The sequence below is a fragment of the Schistocerca cancellata genome, chromosome 4 (genome assembly GCF_023864275.1).
Source record: "Schistocerca cancellata isolate TAMUIC-IGC-003103 chromosome 4, iqSchCanc2.1, whole genome shotgun sequence".
Taxonomy (NCBI): domain Eukaryota; kingdom Metazoa; phylum Arthropoda; class Insecta; order Orthoptera; family Acrididae; genus Schistocerca; species Schistocerca cancellata.
In genome coordinates this window covers 709646923-709674611 of record NC_064629.1, presented here as the reverse complement: position 1 = coordinate 709674611, position 27689 = coordinate 709646923, and the positions used below count along the sequence as shown (strand labels likewise).

The following is a 27689-nucleotide window of genomic DNA, read 5'->3' as shown; positions in this document are numbered from 1 at the left end:
ACGGTCGCAGGTTCGAATCCTGCCTCGGGCATGGATGTGTGTGATGTCCTTAGGTTAGTTCGGTTTAATTAGTTCTAAGTTCTAGGGGACTGATGACCTCAGGAGTTAAGTCCCATAGTGCTCAGAGCCATTTTCTAGTTTCATATGGTTCATATGGCTCTGAGCACTATGGGACTTAACATCTGTGGCCATCAGTCCCCTAGAACTTAGAACTACTGAAACTTAACTAACCTAAGGACATCACACACATCCATGCCCGAGGCAGGATTCGAACCTGCGACCGTAGCAGTCACGCGGTTCCGGACTGAGCGCCTAGAACCGCACGGCCACCGCGGCCGGCTTTCTAGTTTCCCTGCTCTAGATTAGTATAGTTGTTTCATGTTACGTCGCTGTGGTTGGTATCGTTAAATATTTCATTATTGTGAATCTCTCGTTACATATGACGTAACCAACCTGTTTTGAATCTTTTCGCTTGTTCGCCCGAATTGAATTACCTTACATTTACTTGTAACGAATGTCTGTGGCCAATGTTACCATCAAGTGCTAATATTCTGCAGACTTAGCAGCGGTTATCTGTGTTCGATCGATTTCAAGGCGACAGTGGCACTACTAAAGAATGATAGAGCCGCATGAAGTTTCCTTTACATGTACTCCAAAGTTCCATTGAATTCTATCTGACATATTCTGGTTTAGCCATGCTATCAAGTCATTTTACGCGCTAGTGTCACGTTTTATCGATATTTAGATATATAATCTACACGTTAGTCGCGGATTACCACAAATAAAACAAGAAGGCTTCTTCTTTTTCGTGTTCTCTTTCCCATTTCTCCATATTTAAGGCTAGCTGCCAATTGTTCCACCAATGCAGTACTGCACTCCAGAGACACTTAAAATAACTGAAGAGAGGTGCTTTGTGTGGTGATGGTGACATAGCGATCCGCATCTGCGCAGGAGGTCAACCTGAAACAGTAGCCTGACCTTCGGCAGCGCCACTTTGGATCACGTTACGATCTACGCTTGCCTGCACTCGGTAGCCGACAGCTCGGCTTGTTCACATTCTTCAGCTAGTTGCAATTCATTCTCTTGTTTTAAGCTTGCAGCCATTTGCTTTACAACTGTTATTTCGACGACACCAACTGGCAGCTTCTCTTGAATGTACTTACTTGCATCAACAATGCAAACCATGAGAGAGAAATAAAACGATCACTGAACTGTTATCCTGAAGTTCCAGAAACCAGTATTAATTTATTGGTAGATCGTACAAGGTATCCGTAGTGAGGAGGAGCTGTCAGCCATTTCTAAAGATTACTAAAAAAATGTTTCGAACAGTGGAAGCATAGGTGGGACAATTGTATTAGTTGTAAGGGAGAGTATTTTGAAGAGGATAAGGCTGTTTTGTAAAAAAAAAAATGAAAATATGTAGCTTTTAAAAATAGTTTCGGTTATTTTTGAGTACCCCTCGTACCTATCCAAAACATTGGAAGAATCGGATCTCTCGCCAGATCGCCGCCATACTCGCTGTACATGGTTAGTTGGTTGGTTGGAGGTTAACGGACTACACAGAAAGGTCATCAGTCACTCGATCCAGGGGTAGTTCATATGTTAGTGACGTCCGTGAAGTGCATGTTCTGATGATGAAAGCACGTAGTAGAGGTAAGACTGAGCAATTGGAAGCAATACTGATGCCACAGCTGAGAAAGAATTTACGGAGGGGTGCATGCATCAGGCTGGTGCGTAGGTCGGAACAGACGAGGGTTCTCGCAGGTGATATCCAATGGCGTGAAAAGTTCCACCTAGCATCCAACCACCGCCAGTCCGGTGAAAGGCGAAGACAGTTACAGAACAAAGACTGTCTTCTAGTCGACAGACTGAGAACAGTTCGAGTGAGAAAGCTAAAAATATTACGGACATCATCCGTAGATGGTCATGTGGGGTCTACTAAACCGCGATTCATCGCTGAACACAGTGCGACGACACTCATCAGAAATTCGTACTACTTGGTCACGGGACCAATACAAACGCAGCCGTGTATGTTGATGTGCTGACGGCAGTTTCCGCATAAGACGAAAATTAGCAAATCCGATTGCTCCTAGTCTTCGATCGATGGTGCGGAATTTACAGAATGTTGCAGGGAGTCCATTACTTGTTCTCGGATGGTGGGAATAGATATGAAGGGGTTACGATTTGCTTGGTGCACAATACGGCGATCCTTCCTTGCTGTGGTCGACCAGAACCTTGACGGCGAGTATGCCTGCCCTCACGTTCCCATGCAGTCCAACATCGGGCCACTGGTACATTCAACTGCCCCACAAATGTGGACATTGTGCAACACGACCAGCTCGGACAAATGGATACCTACAACGGGGCCTCTTTCAAACTCTGTCAGGTTCTGATAACACTGTCACAGGAGTACGCGACATTTCCGTGTCCTTCACAGTTATTACCCAACATCTGTCACTGTTCTCGACCATTAAATACCCTACAACGCTTGGTAACAACACTAAACACGAACAACGCTAATGAACTCTGGTGACTGTTCCACATGTCAAAGAGAACTGCAAACATACACGCAGATGGTGTGTAGGTGTACGAAGTTATACTGACATCCGATCACGTCTTCTGGGTGCCTCCACTTTCTTTTTGCCAGGCAGTGTATGTGTAAAACTGAGTCTACAGATAACACTATAGCCGGCTGGCTAGGGCTTCTAGAAACCGCGTCACAAGTACATCTGTATTATCAGGAAAGAGTCATAGCCTTCTAAAGAGTTAAGTCATGCTTGTGTGTTGCATGATAAGGTGGCGGTTGTCTACTTTCGGACGCGACGACACCGTAATTGAGCTTAGAATGGGAGGTATTGTTTGTAAATGTAAAATGAAGAGCTTCGATAATGTTTTTTGTCGTAATCACTCCGTGCGTTATCAAGTACAGAGAGAGACAGACAGAGAGAGAGAGAGAGAGAGAGAGAGAGAGAGCGAGAGAGAGAGAGAGACAGCATCTTCTACACAGAGTATAATAACGCGAAAAGATGCGTTGGAGTCTTAGCATTGTGTGAGCGTTGAGTACGTACCATGCGACAAGCTTCAGCTGTGTTGTCACACTAGTTCCACCTTCCACTCTGCATCCTGAAACATACAAATATTTGATTAGAACTGTGATACCACTACGGACAAGTTTTGAAATTTAATATAAAAATGTGACAAATTTTCAGCTGATGTAAATCTGCAGCTGTTGGGCTATTACGCACAAAGAAACCTGGAAAGGTCAAGAGCACACTAACTTATGGTTGAAAAAGTGCTCTAAGAGTATATATCGCTAATATCAAATTTTCAAAAATTCCATCGCCGATCTCAACACGTTTCTATATATTATTTGTAGCTGGAAATTTGTGACGGTAACACTGGCCACAGGGTCTGTAGCGTTTACATTTCTCAGGGATTACAATGTATTTCCAGATAAACACTGGCGAGGAAAGGTATGGCTGGTGCAAAAAATGGTTCAAATGGCTCTGAGTACTATGGGACTCAACTGCTGTGGTCATCAGTCCCCTAGAACTTAGAACTAATTAAACCTAACTAACCTAAGAACATCACACACACCCATGCCCGAGGCAGGATTCGAACCTGCGACCGTAGCAGCAGCGCGGCTCCGGACTGGAGCGCCTAGAACCGCACAGCCACCTCGGCCGGCTGACTGGTGCAGTTAATCCATCGATAATAACGTGTTTGATTTAGGTAACTGTTACTTGTTGTGGAAAATGAATTAGAAAGATTAGTGTTTAACATCCCGTCGACAATGAAGTCATTATAGACCAACATACGCTCGGATGAAAAAAAGGATAATGAAGGACATCTATTGTGTCCTTTCCAAAGAAACTGTTTCAGCATTTACCAGAATTGACTTACGGGAAATCACCGGAAACCTAAATCTGTATGGTCGGACAATCATTTGAACACATCTCCTCCCAAATAGGAATGCTGTGCCTTAGCTATTGCGCCACATTGTCGACACGATTAGTATGTGCAGAGAATCCATGAATATACATGTCCATTGTTTCAGCCAGAAAGACCTCTTCAGCAAGTATGGTACTTTTGGTACAAGGACTGTCTTCAAAATTTCAATAATCGAGTTTCACCACCTGCGTGAGGGTGTTCCATCCGTTGATTATGTACACTATGTGATCAAAAGTATCCTGACACCGGGCTGAAAATGACTTACAAGTTCGTGGAGCCCTCCATCGGTAATGCTGGAATTCAATATGGTGTTGGCCCACCCTTAACCTTGATGACAGCCTCCACTCTCGTACGCATACGTTCAATCAGGTGCTGGAAAGTTTCTTGGTGGGGAATGGCAGCCTATTCTTCACGGAGTGCTACACTTAGGACAGGTATTGATGTCGGTCAGTGAGGCCTGGCACGAAGTCGGCGTTCAAAAACATCCAAAAGGTGTTCTGTAGGATTCAGGTCAGGATTCTCAGCAGGCCAGTCCATTACAGGGATGTTACTGAATTGTAACCACTCCGCCACAGGCCGTGAATTACGAACAGATGCTCGATCGTGTTGAAAGATGCAATCGCCATACCCGAATTGTGCTTCAACAGTGGGAAGCAAGAAGGTGCTTAAAACATCAATGTACGGCAGTGCTGCGATAGTGCCACGCAAAACAACAATGGGTGCAAGCCCACTCCATGAAAATCACGACCTCACCATAACACCACCGCCTTCGAATTTTACTGTTGGTCCGCAGCTCGTGGTTTGCGGTAGCGTTCTCGCTTCCCACGCCCGGGTTCCCGGGTTCGATTCGCAGCGGGGTCAGGGATTTTCTCTGCCTCGTGATGACTGGGTGTTGTGTGCTGTCCTTAGGTTAGTTAGGTTCAAGTATTCTAAGTTCTAGGGGACTGATGACCATAGATGTTAAGTCCCATAGTTCTCAGAGCCATTTGAACCGTTTTACTGTTGGCACTACACAAGCTGGCAGATAACGTTCACCAAGCATTCGCCATACCCACACCCTGCCATCGAATCGCCACACAGTGTACCGTGATTCGTCAATCCACACAAAGTTTTTCCACTGTTCAATCGTCCAATGTTTACGCTCCTTACACCAAGCATTTACCGGAATGATGTGTGGTTTTTGAGCAGCCGCTCGACAATGAAATCCAAGTTTTCTCACCTCCCGCCTAACTGTCATAGTACTTGCAGTGAATCCTGGTGTAGTTTGGAATTCCTATGTGATAATCTGGATAGATGTCTGACTTTTACACATTACGACCCTCTTCAACCGTCGGCGATCTCTCTCAGTCAACAGACGAGGTCGGCCTGTACGCTTTTGTACTGTACGTGTCCCTTCACGTGTCCACTTCACTATCACATCGGAAACAGTGGACCTAGGGATTTTTAGGAGTGTGGAAATCTCGCGTACAGACGTATGACACAAGTGACACCCCAATCACCTGACCACGTTCGAAGTCCGTGAGTTCCGCGGAGCGCCCCTTTCTTCTCTCTCACGATGTCTAATAACTACTGAGGTCGCTGATATGAAGTACTTGTCAGTAGGTGGCAGCACAATGCACCTAATATAAAAAACGTATGTTTTTGGGGGTGTCCGGATACTTTTGATCACATAGTGTATGTACATTTATACGCAGGGTTAATACTTCTGTATGTGGAACAGCGATACGCATTAAAATTCTTCCCGTGTATGTTGTTGTGTTATATTCTACTTGGACATGAATTCATTTTGTTCAGCTAAGCACTCAGAAGAAATGTATGATCAGGGAACTACTCTCTTCTCATTAAATCGGTTGAAATCGGGTGTGAACAAGCTTGTATTCAGCAGATTTGGAAACCGCATACGGTATTCTTCGTAAGTAGCAGGAGTGTTTCCACTACGGAATCTGTCAAATACCACGTTCGTATCTACAGCATTTGTCAATTATTTGCAGCATTGTTTTGAATAGTTTTACAACAGACAGCAAGCCTGAAACTGCCATGTCGTTTGACTCAGTAATAAGGGACGTGATGCAAAGTCGTTTGTTCCAGACTCGCACGTGTATCTGAAACGTACGCAAAAACATTAAGAAGAGAAAAAATTGCAAATACAACAATTTCCTTGAATATCTACCATTCCTTCTGAAACACCACGTTCAGTCTATAACACATGACGCACAGCGCCTCGCCTGTCAAGAGTTCTGGTGACACAAGAGCGTGGCTACTAGTAGTCCTTGTATCCTGGTAATTAGTTGCGCTCTCCCAAGACTACGGTTCGGTAGTTCTGGTACACTACGTAAATGACGTAGTAAACGGTATGATTACCGGTAGTACTCGTAGCACTGGTAGGGAAAGAAATATAAATGAATGTTTAAGAGAGAAACTGGTAGCCAACGACTTCACTTAATTTGTTTGTTTGTTTGGTTGTTTGATTTGCACACAGTTAGAACCACACATCATAGACTTTTAGTACATTGTGGATTTCATAAACTTATTGAATATAAATTGCATTTTGTAAGTAATAAAATTAGTTGGATGCGTAACTTCTGTGCTTTTATGTAACCAGAGCAATCACTTCTGATGCAAGTCCGGTTTAGATGCATAAATATTGTAATTACCGTTGTTATTTTGTACTCAGTAGAACGTTCTTCATTATGATCAAAGACAGGAGTTTCCTGTTATTATTGATAAATTAGAAAGTTGTTTATGAATAACAGAAACGTGTTTTATATAAGTTCGAAGAAGTATTGAAGTGATGTTTGATATACGACGGTTGCCCAGAAAGTAATGCATCTAAGGTGCTGCAGTCATGGACTGTGCGGCTGGTCCCGGCGGAGGTTCGAGTCCTCCCTCGGGCATGGCTGTGTGTGTTTGTCCAGAGGATAATTTAGGTTAAGTAGTGTGTAAGCTTAGGGACTGATGACCTTAGCAGTTAAGTCCCATAAGATTTCACACACATTTGAACATTTTTTGAAAGTAATGCACAGCATTTTTTTTTCTTCGAGAATTCTTTATTGAACACAATGAGAATTACACACATGAAAGAATCTTATTTTACCCACACACCCTATTTCTCCACGTAATCTCCATCCCGTTCTATGGCCTTCCTCCAGCGCGAAACTAGGGCGTGTATGCCCTGTCGGTACCAATCGTTGTCCTGGTGGCGCATCCATTGATTCACTGTCCTCAAAATGTCTTTCACGAATGCCATCCTTTAATGGCCCAGATAAGTGGAAGTCCGAGGGGGCTAGATCAGGGCCGTAGGGTGGATGGGGTACCACTGTCCAACCGTGTTTTGCGATGTGTTCAGCAGTCCTCAGACTGCGTTATCGTGTTGTAGCAAAACATCTCCTGGGTTATTGTGGCGCCGAGAGTAGCCGGAAGCGTGTCTTGAGTTTTGTTACTGTGTTGACATATGCTTCTGAATTAATGGTACCGCCTCTTGGCATCACACCAATGAGAATCACACCTTCACTGTCCCAGAATACAGTGATCATGAGCTTACTGGCGGAAGCAGTTGCTTTTAATCTTTTCTTCTGTGACGAGTGGGAATGGCACCATTCCATCGACTGCATTTTTGTTTCGGGCTCAAAATGGTGAACTCAGGTTTCATCTCCTGTCACAATCCTGGACAAGAAGGCCTCCCCCTCAGCTTCAAAACGTTGCAACAAATGAAGGAAAATGTTTTTTCTGTGCGATTTGTGATCCACCGTTATGAACCGCGGGACCCATTTTGCACGCACTTTTGAATATCCAAGAGTGCCGATAATTGCATTCACACTCCCTTTGCCGATTGACAGATGCAGCTCCAAGTGCTGAGTCGTAATGCGTCTGTCCTCACGAATGACAACTTCAGCTCGCTGCAACACGTATGGTGTGACAGCTGTGGATGGTCTCCTTGACCGCTGCACATCGTGAAGCTCCGCCGAACCGTATGGGACCGATGACCTCACTGTTTGGTCTCCTCCCCCAAATCAACCAACCAACCAACCAACCAACCAACCAACCCGAACCGCCTTCTCATGACCTCATCCTCCGTGCCCAGCGACTAACTGTACTCCTGTCGATAGCAGATTCTCCATAGACTTTGCACAAGCGTTTGTGAATATTCCCCACAGTTTCTTTCTCTGCAGTGAGAAATTCAATGACGCCACGTTGTTTGTAACGCACTTCACTACAAACGCCATTTTGAAACTTTCCTGTGACTACGCTACCTGTCGGAAGTAACGGAAACTTGGCGCGCGCACTCAGGAGACGTCAAATAATGGGTACGTAACCTTTCGCATTCCTAGCACTGTATTCGGCTGAGAAAAAAAAGTGCGGTGCATTACTTTCTGGGCAAACCTCGTATTTTTGTTTTGTGTTTTTTCCTTATCTTACCTTTTTGTTGTTGAATAAAACATGATAAATCTTTACTTTATTCACTTTACAAATCAACGATTTCCGAATAAAACCTGAAATAGGCATCGAGAATTCCAATTTTGCTATAAATACTGATTACTTTTAAGTAACAGACAACAGCGTAACAATTTAGAAAAGGAAGGTCCCTAGCTTACCCGGCCATTGATATATTCTCACTCAGTTTCTAGACGGTTCTCCGCTTCCGGTTTTCAGGGAAATCTAATAAGACACTGTTCTAATACGTAAAGAAAGCTATCGAAATGAGGTAACATCCGGGGAGGAAGGAAACTGATGTTTCACGGCCCGTCGACAATGAGGTCATTAGAGATGGAGCACAAGCTCGGATTCGGGAAGGATTGGGAAGGAAATATGTCGTGAGCTTTCAAAGGAACTATCCAGGCATTTGCCTGGAGCGATCTAGGGAAATCACGGGATAACCTTAATCAGGATAGCCGGACTGGAGTTTTAACCGTCGTCCTCCAGAATGCGAGTCCTGTGTGATAACCACGGCGCCACCTTGTTCGGTAGGTTAAGTCCGACAGATATGCAACGCACCTAACGTACAAGTAACGCGCAGTTTCAACAAGTTTGCACGCAACTATGAGACCGCCCGCCCGGTTGGCCGTGCGGTCTAACGCTCGGCTTTCCAGGCGGGAAGGAGCGCCGGTCCCCGGCACGAATTGTGTCGAGGTCCGAAGAACCGGCCAGTCTGTGGATGGTTTTTAGGCGGTTTTCCATCTGCCTCGGCAAAGGTGGGCTGGTTCCCCTTATTCCGCCTCAGCTACACTGTCGGCGATTGCTGCGCAAACAAGTTCTCCACGTACGCGTACACCACCATTACTCTACCACGCAAACACAGGGGCTACACTCGTCTGGTGTGAGACGTTCCCTGGGGGGTCCACCGGGGGCCGAACCGCACAATAACCCTGGGTTCGGTGTGGGGCGGCGGAGGGGTGAAGTGGACTGCGGTAGTCGTCGTGGGGTTGTGGACTACTGCGGCCGCGGCGGGGACGGAGCCTCTCCGTCGTTTCTAGGTCTCCGGTTAACATAACTATGAGACCAATTTTCAACATTCAACACTAGCCTCTTTCCCCTTTCATTTCGTATTTCTGTGATATCTCAAAGAAGATAATACTATGGGAAGGAAATAAGTATTTGCATTACGTCAGGTCGTGAAATCTATAGATTTAACTCAACGAAACTGATAACGTATAATATCAAATAAAATGTTGTTTACATGTAACACTCATCAGTTCTATTCAAACTATTCACTTTTTTTAAAAGGAGCCAAAATGATTTTATAAAATTATATTTGCAACAATACTGGAAGTTATTGTGTAGTTTAATAGTACATATATTATATTTTTCTAGATTGAATCGGTTCAATGTGAGGAGTCATTGTGGTCTCCATACAAGCACCACCTGGAAGACACTAACAGAATCTGAAGTTTGGGAACCACTAATTTATCACGCAACTCCTGCTGCAGTAACGATATGATAAATTATCTCGAGTAGCCAACTGTTTATTTCTCAGACTAGTGACGTGCTGCAAAGATTGAAATGGCTCTGAGCACTATGGGACTTAACATCTGAAGTCATCAGTCCCCTAGAACTTAGAACTACTTAAACCTAACTAACCTAAGGACATCACACACATCCATGCCCGAGGCAGGATTCGAACCTGCGACCGTAGCATTCGCGCGATTCCGGACTGAAGCGCCTAGAACCGCTCGGCCACCACGGCCGGCGATGCTCGTTCCTGTGACAACTTTGTCGCAAGTTTCATTTGGAAGACCAGCATTTGCCAGTACGTTGCGTGGTTTGCGGGCAGCCGTTCGACCACGAAATCCAAGTTTCTTCTTCTCGTGGTTCACGTTCGTTATGCTAAGAATGGATACTATCATTGTGGGATTAATTTCTGGAGGTCAAAATGAAGAGCACTGATTTAACAGACGTCCGCTTTTGAGCACTTGGCTCCCTCTAGACATTAATTCTGTAGGCAGCCTGTTTACTTTTTAGGATGCTCACATTCCAGCTCACTACTGACCCACCTCCGTAGTCGAGATCGCCAATGCTCGCTTATGAGATAACGCTGGACTCTGGTGCATCCTGCAGGAACGATCATTATTATTTATTCGTAAAGGGGTGAGATGATGCGGCGTACGACTCCTCATCACCATACTGCGCCGATTTCCTGGGCCAAATCGCAAATGGTGTTAGTGTGGTAACCGCTTTCAGTCGTAGACAGACCATCCTCAGACTAGTGAAGCCTCTATTGGTAACGCATGGAGTTTATGCGCAGAGACATTACCTTCCATTCTGTGTTCGAGCGGGAAGAAGGATGGAAGGTTTGGAATTTAGCGACTCATCGACGTCGGTTTAATCAGAAGTAGCATACTCTCAGTGTGGACAAACGATAACGGAGTGAGTCTGCCGAGGTCTCTATCAAACAACCCATTACTCGACTCGTGTGAAAATAATGTAAAAAATCTAAATCAGAATGACTGGATGAAAATGTAAATTTCTCCTCATCCAAATATGTGTCCAGTGTACCAAGATTTGCTCCGTATCACTCGGTATGTGAAGAATGGTATAATGCGCGTCGCGTCGTAGTCGTAGTAGTAGTAGGAGTAAAACGTGCATTCGACACAACCTTCTTCGCTAAAACAGTTGCACGGACCCTATAAGCCACTCCGACAGTGTCAGCTGTCGGATGGTTATAACTGAAGTGCAGCTATTCACAGAGGTCCTGTATGGGCTGTAATTATCGTAGGGCAGCGAAACTTGGTAGATATTCTAATGCGTCAATGTACCACCGATTTACTCTCGAAAAAATTAGTTCCAATTTTGGCCACCAGGTGCAAATCTCGCACTGTGAAAACAAGAAAGTCGTACAGAAATGTTTCCATATGCAATGGATTAGGAAAGGGAGTGGGCAGAAGAGGTCAAACAAGTGAGAAAGGTTCAAAATGGTTGAAATGGCTCTGAGCACTATGGGACTTAACTTCTGAGGTCATCAGTCCCCTAGAACTTAGAACTTCTTAAACCTTACTAATCTAAGGACATCACACACATCCATGCCCGAGGCAGGATTCGAACCTGCGACCGTAGCTGTCGCGCGGTTCCAGACTGTAGTGAGAAAGGCATAATGGGATATTATTTACCGGCGCTTGCACAATTTATTGAATATGGGCGCCAGGGATGTCGACGACATGCTGTACTGCGCCAGATTTGCATCTGGTGGCCAAAGTTAGAACTAATTTTTTTCCACCGTAATTCGGTTCCGCACTATCGCATTAGAATATCTACCAAGTTACACTGCCATACGATAATCAAATCCCACACTGGATCTCGGTGAGTAGCTGTATTTTAATTATAACCACTCGATAAAAAGGGAGTGACCAACATGAGATAATAAACTCACTACCACACGTCCAATCGGTGAAACAGGTGTAGTTTGGGGGGCTGAGATCACCGGTCGTGACTAGATACATAGGAAGCACACGTTTAAGCTGACGCTGGTATTCCGTGGGCTCGACAGCACGTCTCAGTCCGGTCCCTCGCCCAGTCTCCTTGCGACTGCGAACGCTATCCGTGGTGGGCGTCTATAGTGTGGCAGATTTTCGACGGCAACCTGCAGGCGTCCTTGCGCCGCACGCCGGCCGCCACGCCGGAAGCACGCGTTTACGCTCTTCCTTCCTCCCTGTAATTACCAGCCGTCACTCGACAATGCCGCAGCGTTGCACAATTTCGGCATCACAATACGAGCATTTTCCCTTTCACAGTTCCAACTGTTTGTGCTGAATCTGCGCCTGTCGACCATTATATGGCTTACGCCATTCTGCCAGCAGCAGGGCTAAAATAGTGGCTGCAGCAGAGCATGAACGAACCCTATGGCTGAAGCGGAGTCCATTGAAAACATTCCTATAAAATTAGACCTTTATTTGAATGGGCCACAAATATGAATGACAGAATAGGATCGACGCGTACTTAGGAAATTTTTCACTTGTAAATAGGACTTACGGTTAAGAGAAGTACCAAAAACGAATTAAAATACTAATATTAAAAAGCCATAGGCAAGAATTTGAAACAAGATGTTCATGATAACTTTTGTGGGTGTTGAGAAATCAAGTAGTAACCTCTGGTATGGAGATTGGATATCAGCAGTATGTTGTAACGAGCTGGTTAAGACACCTTTCCAATTATCTTCAACATTTACATTGAAAGTATAATACAACTTGCGGGTCTTTGTTATTGCGTACATGACTTTTCGACTTTTTAAATACGAAGTTGTATTATTGGAATAGCCGGCCGCTGTGGCCGAGCGGTTCTAGGCGCTTCAGTCCGGAACCGCGCTGCTGCTACGGTCGCAGGTTCGAATTCTGCCTCGGGCATGGATGTGTGTGATGTCCTTAGGTTAGTGAGGTTTAACTAGTTCTGAGTCTAGGGGACTGATGACCTCAGATGTTAAGTCCGATAGTGGTTAGAGCCATTTGAACCATTTTTAATTATAGGAATATTATAATCCACTGCTGCGCGACTACAAAGGAGAGAGCGCAAAATGGTTGCAAGACATAATGTTGACCAGCTGCATGATTAAGATTATAAGAAGTTCTCTGTGGTAACCTTTGGAGGGCAAACTGCAGTCTCTTCTTTTTTTTTTTTTTTTTTTTTTGCGAAATCGTATTCGGAAATTTTACACGATCAAAGTTAAGCACAGACTGTAAAGCTATAGAATTACACTCACAGTATATCTCACAAAACAACTACCAGAAAAAGAAGAGAGAGTTTAGGGTGTGTACAGAGTCATACACGTCGCCATTTTTTCCTGTACACCGTTCGTAGGAAGTACAGGAAAGAAAAGTATAAATACGTGCCCCGAGTATCCTCTTCCTCCAAGGAGTTACGAGGGACTTGCAGAATAATTATTTACGGGGTGACAATTATTGAACTATATGAAAAAAACGTAATTTAGTTACAAACTGCGGCGTGCACACGCTTTATTGAACACGTAAACGTCACTACAGATATTCCAGATATTTTGATTTAGGCTATGACATGTTTGATATGCCTTCCGTCATTGGCGAAGATGTGGCGTAGACGAATGGCGAAATTCTGCCTGACTCACTGAAGTGTCGGAACATCGATGCCGTCGATGGCCCCCTGAATGGCTCAGCAATGGTTTTGGGGTTATTGCTGTATATCTTGTCTTTAATATGTATAGTCCCACAAAAAGGAGTCGCATGTGTCCAGATTCGGAGAATATGGCGGCCAATCGAGGCCCATGCCAGTGCTCCTCCAGGGCATCAAACACTCTCCTGCTGCGATGGGGTCGAGCTCCGTCTTGCATGAACCACATGTTGTCGAAATCAGGGTCACTTCGGATAATGGGTATGAAATCATCTTCCAAAACCTTCACGTATCGTTCGGCAGTCACCGTGCCATTACGGAATATCGCACCGGTTATTCCGTGACTGGACGTTGCACACCACACAGTCACTCGTTGAGGGTGAAGAGACTTCTCGATCGCGAAATGCGGATTCTCAGTCCTCCAAATGACCCGACTTTGTTTATTGACGAGTCCATCCAAATGAAAGTGGGCTTCGTCGCTAAACCAAACCATACAATTCCCATCACGCCCCGCGGCCAACTAGATGGTTTGAACGTTCTAACGCCAACCGTTCAGAGGTTATGACAGTTTTATTTCATATAGTTTAATAATCCTCACCTTGTAGATACACGAAGTACCAACACCCTTTCCCGTTCACGACTGCAGTCCTAAGCTAGTTAGATCTAGCCACTCAAAATATTACCATCAGTCGCATGTTTAACGATTTCTTTAGAACTAAAATCTGCAAATTATTGTAGGTAGCATATATTTACTGAAACTTTTGGGAATAAAATTTACAAGTGTTGCAGATTCAGCAGAACGCAAAAACATTTGTCACCACTTTTTTTTTTTCAGTTTCTTCCATGACTGAACTATGGAATCATATATGCTTCGAACCAATCGAGAATGGCCCAACAAATTACAGTGTACGAAGTTATTTTTTACAACTATTTCTATCCGTATCAAGAACAGAAAATACGAAAACGGCGTAAAATTTTGTCTTTGAGAGCAAAACGATAATAGCACCTAGGATATTGCTTGCTTATATAAGATACAAACGGAACTCTTACCACACTGCCGGAAAAGAAACACAATCAGCGGAGGACAGAAATGATCCCTTCTACTCAATACTCAGAAACATATCGTCCAAAATTCGTTATCTAAGGATATTGTCAATTCATAGGTCAACTTAAACAACGCGTCTAATCGCCATCAATTTATGACTGAATCGATGGAGAAAGCCAAACAGTTGATCCCAGATGTTACCAGATGTTACATCTTTCAAACTTAATTCAACCAGAGCGATCCTTTTGTATTCTTCTATCGATGCTTGCAGGATGTTAACTCTCCTGTTAGTCCCGGCACACTCGTAAACGTAGCTTGACACAATGGAGACGGTAAGACTTCGTCAATCAGCGAAGTCTCATTTCCGACGGTCGTGCACCTGTTCGCCCGAATTAGAATGTTCAGTGACAAACCGTCTGCCTCTCTCCAGCAGAGTTCGTGTCTGGTAGTCTTCTTGTTCAATATGACAGTAAACAATCAGGTCCATCGTGTGGGTGGATCTGACGGACAAACTTTCACCGCTTGTCTCTAGCACGTGGTCGGTTGTGTGTGTTAGTGCCATATGCTCGTTCACATAACACTGCGGCCAAATGATCTCAAACTTATTCCGTACACCACGAGAGGCTCTTACCACGAAAAAAATTTTTACATGCGAATACTTGTTGTGCGCATATTTGTGAAAATGAGACTGTGAATTGCAAATGTCAAAGAACAACCACCGTTAAACCAAGACCAAGCAGACCACGGACAGCATTCGAGCATTGAGGAGAGTATTTGTAAAAATCGCATGAAAACAATGGAAGGAAACGCTCGAGTTGCACGGTGCTACCAGCAATACAGTTAGCACAATAACTGTGTGAAGGGAGTTAGGAAGAATGTGGTACAGTGGTCGAGCAGCTCCTTGTAAGCCACACGTTTCTGTAGCCAGTTCTAAACGATGCTTGAGGTCCTGTAAACAGTGACCCCACTAGTCAGTGACTGACAGCTAACGAGTGACAAGGAACCATGAATCGCGCTACACATCTACATCTACATCGCCGGCCGGAGTGGCCGTGCGGTTCTAGGCGCTACAGTCTGGAGCCGCGCGACCGCTGCGGTCGCAGGTTCGAATCCTGCCTCGGGCATGGATGTGTGTGATGTCCTTAGGTTAGTTAGGTTTAAGTAGTTCTAAGTTCTAGGGGACTGATGACCTCAGAAGTTAAGTCCCATAGTGCTCAGAGCCATACATCTACACTATGTGCACCACTGTGAAGTGCATGGCACAGGGTACGTCGCTCTATACCAGTTATTAGAGCCTTTTCTCGTTCCATTCACGTATGGAGCGCGGGAAGAATGGTTATTTAAATGCCTCAGCGCGTGCTGTAATTAATCTAATCTTGTCCTCACCAACCATATAGGAACGATACTTCGGAGGTTGTCGTATATTCCTATAGTCATCATTTAAAGGCGGTTCTTGAAATTTTGTAAGAAAGCTTTCTAGTAATAGTTTACGTCTATCTTTCAGATTCTGCCAATTCAGTTCTTTCAACGTCTCTGTGACACTCCCCTGCGGGTCAAGCAAATCTGTGACCATTCGTGCTGCTCTTCTCTGTATACGTTCAGTATCCCCAGTTAGTCCAATTTGGTACGGGTCCCAGACACTCGAGCATAACTGTAGGATGGATCGCACGAGTGATTTGTGAGCAATCTTCTTTGTAGACTAATTGCATTCCCCTAGTATTCTAACAAAACCGAAGTCTGCTACATACTTTACCCACGAATGAGGCTTTGTAATCGTTCCATTTCATGTCCCTACGAAGTGTTACACCCAAGTATTTGTACGAGTTTACACATTCCAACTGTGACTCACTCGTATTATAACTACAGGATACTGTATTATTTCGTTTTGTGAAATGCACAATTTTTCATTAACATTTAAAGCAAGTTGTCAATCTTTCCACCACTTTCAAATCTTATCAAGGTCTGGCTAAATATTTGTGCAGCTTCGTTTAGACCGTACTTCACTGTATAAGGGGTGACCAAAAAGTTTACGTTCGAAGGCCGAACAGTCTACAATACGATCAGGGAAAATCACCGCGAGCATTGAGGCAATCATCCCACCGAGGTACCAGGTTGCAGATACCCATTTGGTGAAAGACCGTCTCCTGCTGTGTCATAAAGTCCCTAACTGCCTGCTGCACAGCCTCGTCCTACAGGAATCATCGATCCTTCAAGGCCTTTTTTAAGGGACCGAAGGCCCGATAATCACATGGGGAGATATCAGGACTGCAGCGCGGGTGCTCGAGCGTCTCAAACTTGTGTTGGCGTAACGTCTGCGTTACGACATTTGCGATACGAGGACGTGCGTCATCAAGAAGCAGCAACACCTCTTGTCGCACCATTTCATAATAGTGGTTTTCGACAAATATATTGCTCTATACACATTTTCCGTTCTCCGATGGATGTTTGCCGATGTTTGTCATACGCCAGTCAAGAAAAGAATAACTGCACGTTGGTCCTGTTTGGACGCATTTGGTAATAATGTCGCCGTAGTTCACGTTTGCGCATTTACCACACGCACGTCTTTTTTTTTCTTTTTGGAAATTTGTGGTAAGTTCCTGTGGGACCAAACTGCTGAGGTCATCAGTCCCTAGGCTTGTATTGTATTGTAACCGGGGACCTAGAAACGACGGAGAAGCTCAGTCCCCGCCGCAGTCGCAGTGGTCCACAACCCCACGACGACTACCGCAGTCCACTTCACCCCTCCGTCGCCCCACACCGAACCCAGGGTTATTGTGTGGTTCGGCCCCCGGTGGACCCTCCCAGGGAACGTCTCACACCAGACGAGTGTAACCCCTATGTTTGCGTGGTAGAGTAATGATGATGTACGCGTACGTGGAAAACTTGTTTGCCCTGCAATCGCCGGCATAGTGTAACTGAGGCGGAATAAGGGGAACCAGCCCGCATTCGCCGAGGCAGATGGAAAACCGCCTAAAAACCATCAACAGACTGGCCGGTTCATCGGACCTCGACACAAATCCGCCGGGCGGATTCGTGCCTGGGACCAGGCGCTCCTTCCCGCCCGGAAGGACGTGCGTTAGTCCGCACGGCCAATCGGGCGGGCTCCCTAGGCCTACTCACTACTTAATCTAACTTAAACTAAATTACGCTAAGGACAACACGCACAGACATGCCCGAAGGAGGACTTGAACCTCCGATGGGGGGAGCCGCGCAAACCTTGTCAAGACGACGCACGTCGGAAATACACGAATGCCACATTCATCCTTTGCTTACGTGTCGGTCCTTAGATACCCGAATCGGAGTCGCGCTGCTGCGCATAAAGACTGCAGCAACGCCCTCAAACGGAAACATTTTGATCTCCCTTATAGATAACTGCATCATCTGGGAAAATTTGAGGTTATTATTAATACTGTCCTCAAGGTAGAATACAGCATAACCAGCAAGGGACCCAACACGCTTCCCTGAGGTATACTCGAAGTTACTTCTATATCTCTCGATGACTCTCCATTAAAGATAACATGCTGAGTCGTCCATACCAGAAAATACTGTATTCAGTCACAAATTTCGCCTGATACCCAGTGCGGTCGTACTTTCGATAATAAGCGCAGGTGTTGTACTGAATCAAATTCTCGTCTGAAATCGAGAAATCGTGCATCTGCCCGACTTCGTTGTTTAACGGCTTTCAGGATGTCATATGAGAAAAGTGAAAGGTGGGTTCAAAATGGTTCAAATGGCTCTGAGCACTATGGGACTTAACATCTGAGGTCATCAGTCCCCTAGAACTTAGAACTACTTAAACCTAACTAACCTAAGGACATCACATATATTCATGCCCGAGGCAGATTCGAACCTGCGACCGTAGCAGTCGCACGGTTCCGGACATAAGCGCCTAGAACCGCTCGGCCACAGTGGCAGGTTGAAAGGTGAGTTTTACATAATTTTAACAGTGCGGCAATCCGATGGAAGGGTTTGGGTTTGCTGAATACCTGGAGAACGTTATCTGCCATCATGTGCAGTGGCAATAGCGAATTACGAAGGACGTGATGTTAGGGTACGGAAGTGATTTTTGTACTTCGTGTGTGGTACCCTTACTGCGCTCAAGAAAATGATAAATGCGGATTCATACGGTATTTTACATAATTGTTTAGTGAGTACAACAGGGGAACAGTTGGGAGATGATCGCTGTATCAGTATGACAATGCACCCTTTCAAAAAAGCATGTGTGAGGCAATGGTAGCCGCGCGGAGTAGCCGTGCGGTCTTAGGCGCCTTGCCACGGTTCGCGCGGCTCTCCCCGTCGGAGGTTCGAGTCCTCCCTCTGGCATGAGTGCGTGTGTGTTGTCCTTACTTAGCGTAAGTTAGTTTGATTAATTACTGTGTAAGCCTAGGGACCGATGACCTCAGCAGTTTGGTCCCATAGGAACTTACCACAAAAGGCACTGGTGTGTAGACAAAAATATTGCAAAACTTCAGAGGTCGATCTTTGTTGGTCCTACGGTTTCCTCAAGCAGTTAATGTGACCAGAATGAGAGTTTCACTCTGCAGCGGAGTACGCGCTGATACGAAACTTCCTGGAAGATTAAAACTGTGTGCCCGACCGAGACTCGAACTCGGGACCTTTGCCTTTCTCGGGTAAGTGCTCTACCTTGCAAGGTTCGCAGTTTGGAAGGTAGGAGACTAGATACTGGCAAAAGTAAAGCTGTGAGGACCGGGAGCCCGCATCTCGTGGGCGTGCGGTAGCGTTCTCGCTTCCCACGCCCGGGTTCCCGGGTTCGATTCCCGGCGGGGTCAGGGATTTTCTCTGCCTCGTGATGGCTGGGTGTTGTGTGCTGTCCTTAGGTTAGTTAGGTTTAAGTAGTTCTAAGTTCTAGGGGACTGATGACCATAGACGTTAAGTCCCATAGTGCTCAGAGCCATTTGAACCATTTTTTGAGGACCGGGCGTGAGTCGTGCTTCGGTAGCTCAGTTGGTAGAGCACTTGCCCGCGAAAGGCAAAGGTCCCGAGTTCGAGTCTCGGTCGGGCATACAGTTTTAATCTGCCAGGAAGTTTCAGTTAATGTGACATTTATCAAAATGTTCAAATGTGTGTGAAATTTTATGAGACTTAACTGCTAAGGTCATCAGTCCCTAAGCTTACACACTACTTAACCTAAATTATCCTAAGGACAAACACACACACCCATGCCCGAGGGAGGACTCGAACCTCCGCCGGGACCAGCCGCACAGTCCACGACTGCAGCGCCTAAGACCGTGACATTTATCTCTCGCAATAATTTTCACATGCAGAAAAAAACGAAGTTACGCCGTAGTTCTTTTAGCGTGTACAGTTGCAGGTATCAACTCTCCCCCCTCCCCTCCCCTGCCGGCCCGCAACCCACTTCTCCATAACCGGCTGGATGAACCAATCACCACGTTGGAATAAGGCACGGGCATATCCGTATCACCTCCAACAGGACCGTGGTTATCAAGAAGTCCGGTGTTAAAATCGACCGTTGTAGTTTGCACGTATAGGCACACAAGCAGAATACGAGCTGGTCGTCACGGACAGTGAACTGCGGAGAGGCTGATAATGCGGTTCTCAGCCGGAGGCGGCGGAGCGTCGCTGTGAGAGCGCGCTGGTGCGGCCGCTGCTCCCACGGCCGGCGTTGCGTGTCCACGGCTTCCGCCGGCCGACGCACTTCCTCCACAAAACAGCCCTACAGCTTTCCTGCCCTCTACTAACTCTGCGCCGTACATTTATTCTCTGTTACATGTCTATTTTATCACTGTCGTCGTGGTCACTCGTTTCCCGCCCAGATCGGGGTAATAAGCAAGAAATGCACTACTGGCCATTAAAATTGCTACACCACGATGACGACGTGCTACAGTTGCGAAATTTAACCGACAAGATGCTGTGATATGCAAATGATTAGCTTTTCAGAACATTCACACAAGGTTGGCGCCGGTGGTGACACCTAAAACGTGCTGACATGAGGAAAGTTTTCAACCGATTTCTCATACACAAACAGCAGTTGCACGGTGAAACGTTGTTGTGATGCCTCGTGTATGGAGGAGAAATGCGTACCATCGCGTTTCCGACTTTGATAAAGGCCGGATTGTAGCCTATCGCGACTGCGGTTTATCGTATCGCGACACTGCTGCTCGCGTTGGTCGAGATTCAACGACTGTTAGCAGAATATGGAATCGGTGGGTTCAGGAGGGTAATACGGAACGCCGTGCTGGATCCCAACGGCCTCGTATCACTAGCAGTGGAGATGACAGACATCTTATCCGCATGGCTGTAACGGATCGTGCAGCCACGTCTCGATCCCTGAGTCAACAGATGGAGATGTTGGAAAGACAACAACCATCTGCACGAACAGTTCGACGACGTTTGCAGCAGCATGGACTATCAGCTCGGAGACCATGGCTGCGGTTACCCTTGACGCTGCATCACAGACAAGAGTGCCGCACGGGATTAGCCGAGCGGTCTGAGGCGCTGCAGTCATGGAATGTGCGGCTGGTCCCGGCCGAGGTTCGAGTCCTCCCTCGGGCATGGGTGTGTGTGTTTGTCCATAGGATAATTTAGGTTAAGTAGTGTGTAACGTTAGGGACTGGCGACCTTAGCAGTTAAGTCCCATAAGATTTTCACACATTTTTGAACAGACAGGAGTGCCTGCGATGGTGTACTCAACGACGAACGTGGGTGCACAAATGGCAAAACGTCATTTTTTCGGATGAATCCAGGTTCTGTTTACAGCATCATGATGGTCGCATCCGTGCGCGGTGAACGCACATTGGAAGCGTGTATTCGTTATCGCTACACTGGCGTATCACACGGCGTGATGGTGTGGGGTGCCATTGGTTACACGTCTCGGACACCTCTTGTTCGCATTGACGGCACTTTGAACAGTGGACGTTACATTTCAGATGTGTTACGACCCGTGGTTCTACCCTTCATTCTATCCCTCTGAAACTCTGCATTTCAGCAGCATAATGCACGACCGCATGTTTCAGGTCCTGTACGGGCCTTTCTGGATACAGAAAATGTTCGACTGCTGCCCTGGCCAGCACATTCTCCAGATCTCTCACCAACTGAAAACGTCTGTTCAATGGTAGTCGAGCAACTGGCTCGTCACAATACGCCAGTCATTACTCTTGACGAACTGTGGTATCGTGTTGTAGCTGCATGGGCAGCTGTACCTGTACACGCCATCCAAGCTCTGTTTGACTCAATGCTCAGGCGTATCAAGGCCGTTATTACGGCCAGAGGTGGTTGTTCTGGGTACTGATATCTCAGGATGTATGCACCCAAATTGCGTGAAAATGTTATCACATGTCAGTTGTAGTATAATATATTAGTCCAACGAATACCCGTTTATCGTGTGCATTTCTTCTTGGCGTAGCAATTTTAATGGGCAGTAGTGTACCATTTTGCCCGCCATTCGTAGATTTTGACAAAGCTTGTGACTCGAATTCAACAACGTCTAGATTGACTGTCTAGGGCGTTCATCCGGCATATGTTAGGGCACTGACCAAATAAGGACACTCGAAGAAATAAATACACGCAATTTTTTGTTTGTTTGTGTGGAGGTATATGTCTGCACTCGCACTACACGTTTAAATCTCCGCGGGACAGTACTGTAGCTGTCAGCTAGAGGTACCAAAACAAAACAGCGCAGCCGCCTAAAAAAATCGAGTATTGGGCCGTAAATTGTTTTCGGCACCAGCGGAAATGATACACCTCTTTCAGAGAAATCTAGAGTACTTCTTCATTCGTCTCGATGCACCTGTGATAGCTGCAACATTTTCGCTGCTGCTGAAAACAGTTTACCGTGCGATACTCCACTTTATCGTCCGCCAAGCAGATGAATGGTTAGCGCTGCTGATTACCACGCGGAGAGTCCGAGTTTGTTCCCCTGTAGGGTCAGAGGTATTTCCTTGGTGGGAGGAGTCAGCCTCGTGATGGCAGTCTAGGAGCTACTTGACACAATAGTAGTGGCTCCAGGTGACGAACTGACAAGAACCGGGAGAGCGGTGTTCTGAACCCACACCCCTCCATACCGTATCCAATGACGTCATTCGAGGAGGATGAGGAGGAGGCGGTCGGTCGGTACCGAGGGCCCGTTAGGGCCTGTGGACGGAACTGACGTTTACGTTCCTCCACTTTATAAATAATGGATTGCACCAGCTTTCATTTTAATGTTCAATTCCGGTACGATTACTGGGGTACGTTAAGGGTTTCGAAGTCGCCGAAGTGGTCTTCAGTGGGAAGAACGTGCAAAAAAACGGCTGAACATCATATCTGAGAGACTCCCAGCCAATCATGCCGTACGAATGTACTTTACTTCAAACGAATTTCAACAACTAATTCAAGAAATTACTGTACCAAGTTTCATACAGGCATCAAAATCAATTCTAATTAGAATAAAATGAGGCATGCTCAAATTATCCACGAGAAAATTGTACGAATTAACAATAAAGGTATGGCGTAAAGTTTTTGTTTTGCGATAGGTGAAGGCAACAACTGGACTGACCGCAAAAGAAATAAAGAGAAAAAAATGCTTGATGTGTTTTTGGTATAGTTTTCAAAACCAAACTGCTGAGTCCGATAAAATAAAAGACTACAATCAGTGTGCACGATTACCACTTTTTACCGATGATAGTGGGACATATATTTTTAATACGATAACCATTCAACATATGAGCCGTTCTAGGCGTTTCAATCCGGAACCACGCGGCTGCTACGGTCGCAGGTTCGAATCCTGCCTCGGGCATGGATGTGTGTGGTGTCTTAGGTTGAAGTAGTTCTAAGTCTAGGGGACTGATGACCTCCGATGTTAAGTCCCATAGTGCCTAGAGCCATCTGAACCATTTAAATCAACATATGAGGGTTACTCAGCGGGCAATGGAGACGTGCATGTTTGAAGTTACAGAAATAGAGGAAAACAAATCATTTAGGGAGCAGTCTGGTGTGGAAAACTTAAGCGTGACTGTAACGAAAATGAAATGGAGGAAGGCGATTTTTATAGTCAGGAGAATGTGTGACAGCTGCAACAAGGAAGTTGTTTGTTGGGTTCCCATAAAAGTTTACACCAAGAAGAAACTAATGGACGGTGTATACATGCTAGAAAACATACAAAAACAATATGCATATGTTTAACTTAAGACCGTAATGCATGGAGAGGTCTAGAAGCTTTCATCAAGCAACGGATGCCGAATTACTGGTGACGATGACGACGACGGCTCAACTGAGGTGCCCAAAGTCTATTACAATAATTTTCTAAAATCGGCCAGAAATGCTTAAATCCCGTGCTTTCTTTTTAAAAAAAATGTTATTGACGTTTCGTACAGACCAGCAAACTTCCACCCCCGACCCGATTCTTTAAAACGTGCACTCCGGCGTCTACCGCCGATGGCTCACGTTTAATATTCCCATCTGGCGTTATCACCAGTGTGGCTCACGCTCGACTCTACCAATTATGCTACCAGCAATACACTACCGTATGCTGTATGATGCATTAGCTCACCCAGGCCCAACGAACAGCAGTGAATACGATAATATGTGACTCTTCAACGAGAGAGCTTTCTGTACAAATGACATATCACATAATTCGTGATTAATTTAGTGTAACACTATTTTATGTGATCTGTCGTTGTTTCTCAAAATGAAGGGCGTATGAATACGACCACCGCCACACAGCGAGAAACAGGACTAGCGGCGCCGCCAGATGAGGGATACACGCGGTGCCCTACAGCTACGAACACAATTCTCAAATCCTGCCCGAACGTGTTAAATAAACTAACTCCAATATCTTCCGAATTACGTGTCGTAATGTTTCAGGTACATTCAGTCGATGTGTGTGGATACTCTCCGCACTGCCATCTTCTACACTCCTGGAAATTGAAATAAGAACACCGTGAATTCATTGTCCCAGGAAGGGGAAACTTTATTGACACATTCCTGGGGTCAGATACATCACATGATCACACTGACAGAACCACAGGCACACAGACACAGGCAACAGAGCATGCACAATGTCGGCACTAGTACAGTGTATATCCACCTTTCGCAGCAATGCAGGCTGCTATTCTCCCATGGAGACGATCGTAGAGATGCTGGATGTAGTCCTGTGGAACGGCTTGCCATGCCATTTCCACCTGGCGCCTCAGTTGGACCAGCGTTCGTGCTGGACGTGCAGACCGCGTGAGACGACGCTTCATCCAGTCCCAAACATGCTCAATGGGGGACAGATCCGGAGATCTTGCTGGCCAGGGTAGTTGACTTACACCTTCTAGAGCACGTTGGGTGGCACGGGATACATGCGGACGTGCATTGTCCTGTTGGAACAGCAAGTTCCCTTGCCGGTATAGGAATGGTAGAACGATGGGTTCGATGGCGGTTTGGATGTACCGTGCACTATTCAGTGTCCCCTCGACGATCACCAGTGGTGTACGGCCAGTGTAGGAGATCGCTCCCCACACCATGATGCCAGGTGTTGGCCCTGTATGCCTCGGTCGTATGCAGTCCTGATTGTGGCGCTCACCTGCACGGCGCCAAACACGCATACGACCATCATTGGCACCAAGGCAGAAGCGACTCTCATCGCTGAAGACGACACGTTTCCATTCGTCCCTCCATTCACGCCTGTCGCGACACCACTGGAGGCGGGCTGCACGATGTTGGGGCGTGAGCGGAAGACGGCCTAACGGTGTGCGGGACCGTAGCCCAGCTTCATGGAGACGGTTGCGAATGGTCCTCGCCGATACCCCAGGAGCAACAGTGTCCCTAATTTGCTGGGAAGTGGCGGTGCGGTCCCCTACGGCACTGCGTAGGATCCTACGGTCTTGGCGTGCGTGCATCCGTGCGTCGCTGCGGTCCGGTCCCAGGTCGACGGGTACGTGCACCTTCCGCCGACCACTGGCGACAACATCGATGTACTGTGGAGACCTCACGCCCCACGTGTTGAGCAATTCGGCGGTACGTCCACCCGGCCTCCCGCATGCCCACTATACGCCCTCGCTCAAAGTCCGTCAACTGCACATACGGTTCACGTCCACGCTGTCGCGGCATGCTACCAGTGTTAAAGACTGCGATGGAGCTCCGTATGCCACGGCAAACTGGCTGACACTGACGGCGGCGGTGCACAAATGCTGCGCAGCTAGCGCCATTCGACGGCCAACACCGCGGTTCCTGGTGTGTCCGCTGTGCCGTGCGTGTGATCATTGCTTGTACAGCCCTCTCGCAGTGTCCGGAGCAAGTATGGTGGGTCTGACACACCGGTGTCAATGTGTTCTTTTTTCTATTTCCAGGAGTGTATATTAATGTTCGTAAGTCTATAGACGCACTGGATATGGGGCGAAGCTCTGAGTGCGGCTGCTTAAAAAGACGCGCCGGCCAATTAGAGTCGTAAGTACTGAGACCATATCAATTCCACGTCTTCTGGTAGCGTGTATGCGTGGCGCCCCCTCCCCCTCCCTCCACCATCGGAAACCACGGACGATGGAACAGCGAGCTCGCCTGGCGGCACACTGGAGGGACGTTGAGAAGCGTCACCCGTGAGCGGCGCGCGGCGTGCCGGTGCCATCGATACCGCAATGGGAACGTCTGCCTCACATGTTCACTTATATCTCCACAGACACTTTTTGTTTTACGACCATGACGGAACACTGTTTTATTAAAACCACTATTGAACTATCTGATGGATTGATACCCTACACTAATGCAAGACGAGCCAAGTGAGAAGTGTGCTGGAGATAATAGTTCGCTCTCAGGCTGAATGGTACGAATCTGGTCGAGACCTATAGCCGATCTTCAAGTATTTGACACACGTACGTAAAATTGGTCAAAACTGTATATTTTTTTCCCCACCATTTAGTTCTGAGCATGTTAGAAATTATGCCTTCGGTTTTTAGAGTTTAATCCATACTGCAAATGATGTAGAATTCATCTTGTTTCAATCAATGCATAGTGTCACAGCCCCTTTTATACACGAATCTGTCCTTGTTCGCCATGTTTTATTATTGCCTGAGGTCAAAAAAATAGCTCTGAGCACTATGGGACTTAACATCTATGGTCATCAGTCCCCTAGAACTTAGAACTACTTAAACCTAACTAACTTAAGGACAGCACACAACACCCAGCCATCACGAGGCAGAGAAAATCCCTGACCCCGCCGGGAATCGAACCCGGGAACCCGGGCGTGGGAAGCGAGAACGCTACCGCACGACCACGAGATGCAGGCTGCCTGAGGTTAGAGAAGCATTTAAAGAGTATATAAGGCAGTGAGGCAGTTCACGATGAGTTATCTTTCCCTGTCGTTAGCTACACTGAAGAGCCAAAAAAGTTGGTACATCTGCTTAATATCGTGTAGGGCCCCCACGAGCACACAGAAGTGCCGCAAATCGACGAAGCATGGACTCGACTAAAGTCTGAAGCAGTGCTGGAGGTAATTGACACCAAAAATCCTGCAGGGCTGTCCGTTAATCCGTAAGTGTAGGAGGGTGGAGATCTCTTCTGAACAGCTCGTTGCAAGGCATCCCAGATATACTCAATAACGATCATGTCTGGGGAGTTTGGTGGCCAGATGAAGTGTTTAACCTCAGAAGAGTGTTCCTGGAGCCACTCTGTAGCAATTTCTGGACGTGTGGAGTGTCGCACTGTCCTGCTGGAATTGCCCAAGTCCGTCGGAATACACAACTGATATGAATGGATGCAGATGATCAGACACGATGCTTTACGTACGTGTCACCTGCCAGAGTCGTATCTAGACGTATCAGGTGTCTCGTATCACTCCAACTGTACACGACCCGCACCATTACAGACCCTCCACCAGCTTCAACAGTCCCCTGTTGACATGCAGTGTCCATGGACTCATGATGTCTCCATCCCCGTGCACGTCCATTCGCTCGATACAATTTGAAACGATAGTCGTCTGACCAGGCAACATGTTTCCAATCATCAGCAGTCCAGTGACTGTGTTGACGGGCAGAGGCGAGGCGTGAAGCTTTGTGTCGTGCAGTTATCAAGGGTGCACGAGTGGGCCTTCGTCTCCGAAAGTCATATCGATGATGTCTCGTTGAATGGTTGGCACGCTGACACCTGCTGACGGCCTAGCATTGAAATCTGCAGCGATTTGCGGAAGGGT

At 46.5% G+C, this 27689-nt stretch overlaps 1 long non-coding RNA gene and 1 other non-coding gene across 2 annotated transcripts in view; one reads left to right on the top strand and one right to left on the bottom strand.

The window, feature by feature from the left end:
* Positions 1-27689, bottom strand: part of LOC126183698 (uncharacterized) — a 268012-nt gene that overhangs the window by 161594 nt on the left and 78729 nt on the right. Inside the window, exon 2 of the long non-coding RNA XR_007536792.1 lies at positions 3069-3123. This is a non-coding gene — a long non-coding RNA (uncharacterized LOC126183698). The remainder of the gene's footprint in view (positions 1-3068; positions 3124-27689) is intronic.
* Positions 19513-19587, top strand: Trnas-cga (transfer RNA serine (anticodon CGA)). Its single transcript has one exon. It is a non-coding gene; the product is annotated as a tRNA-Ser (tRNA).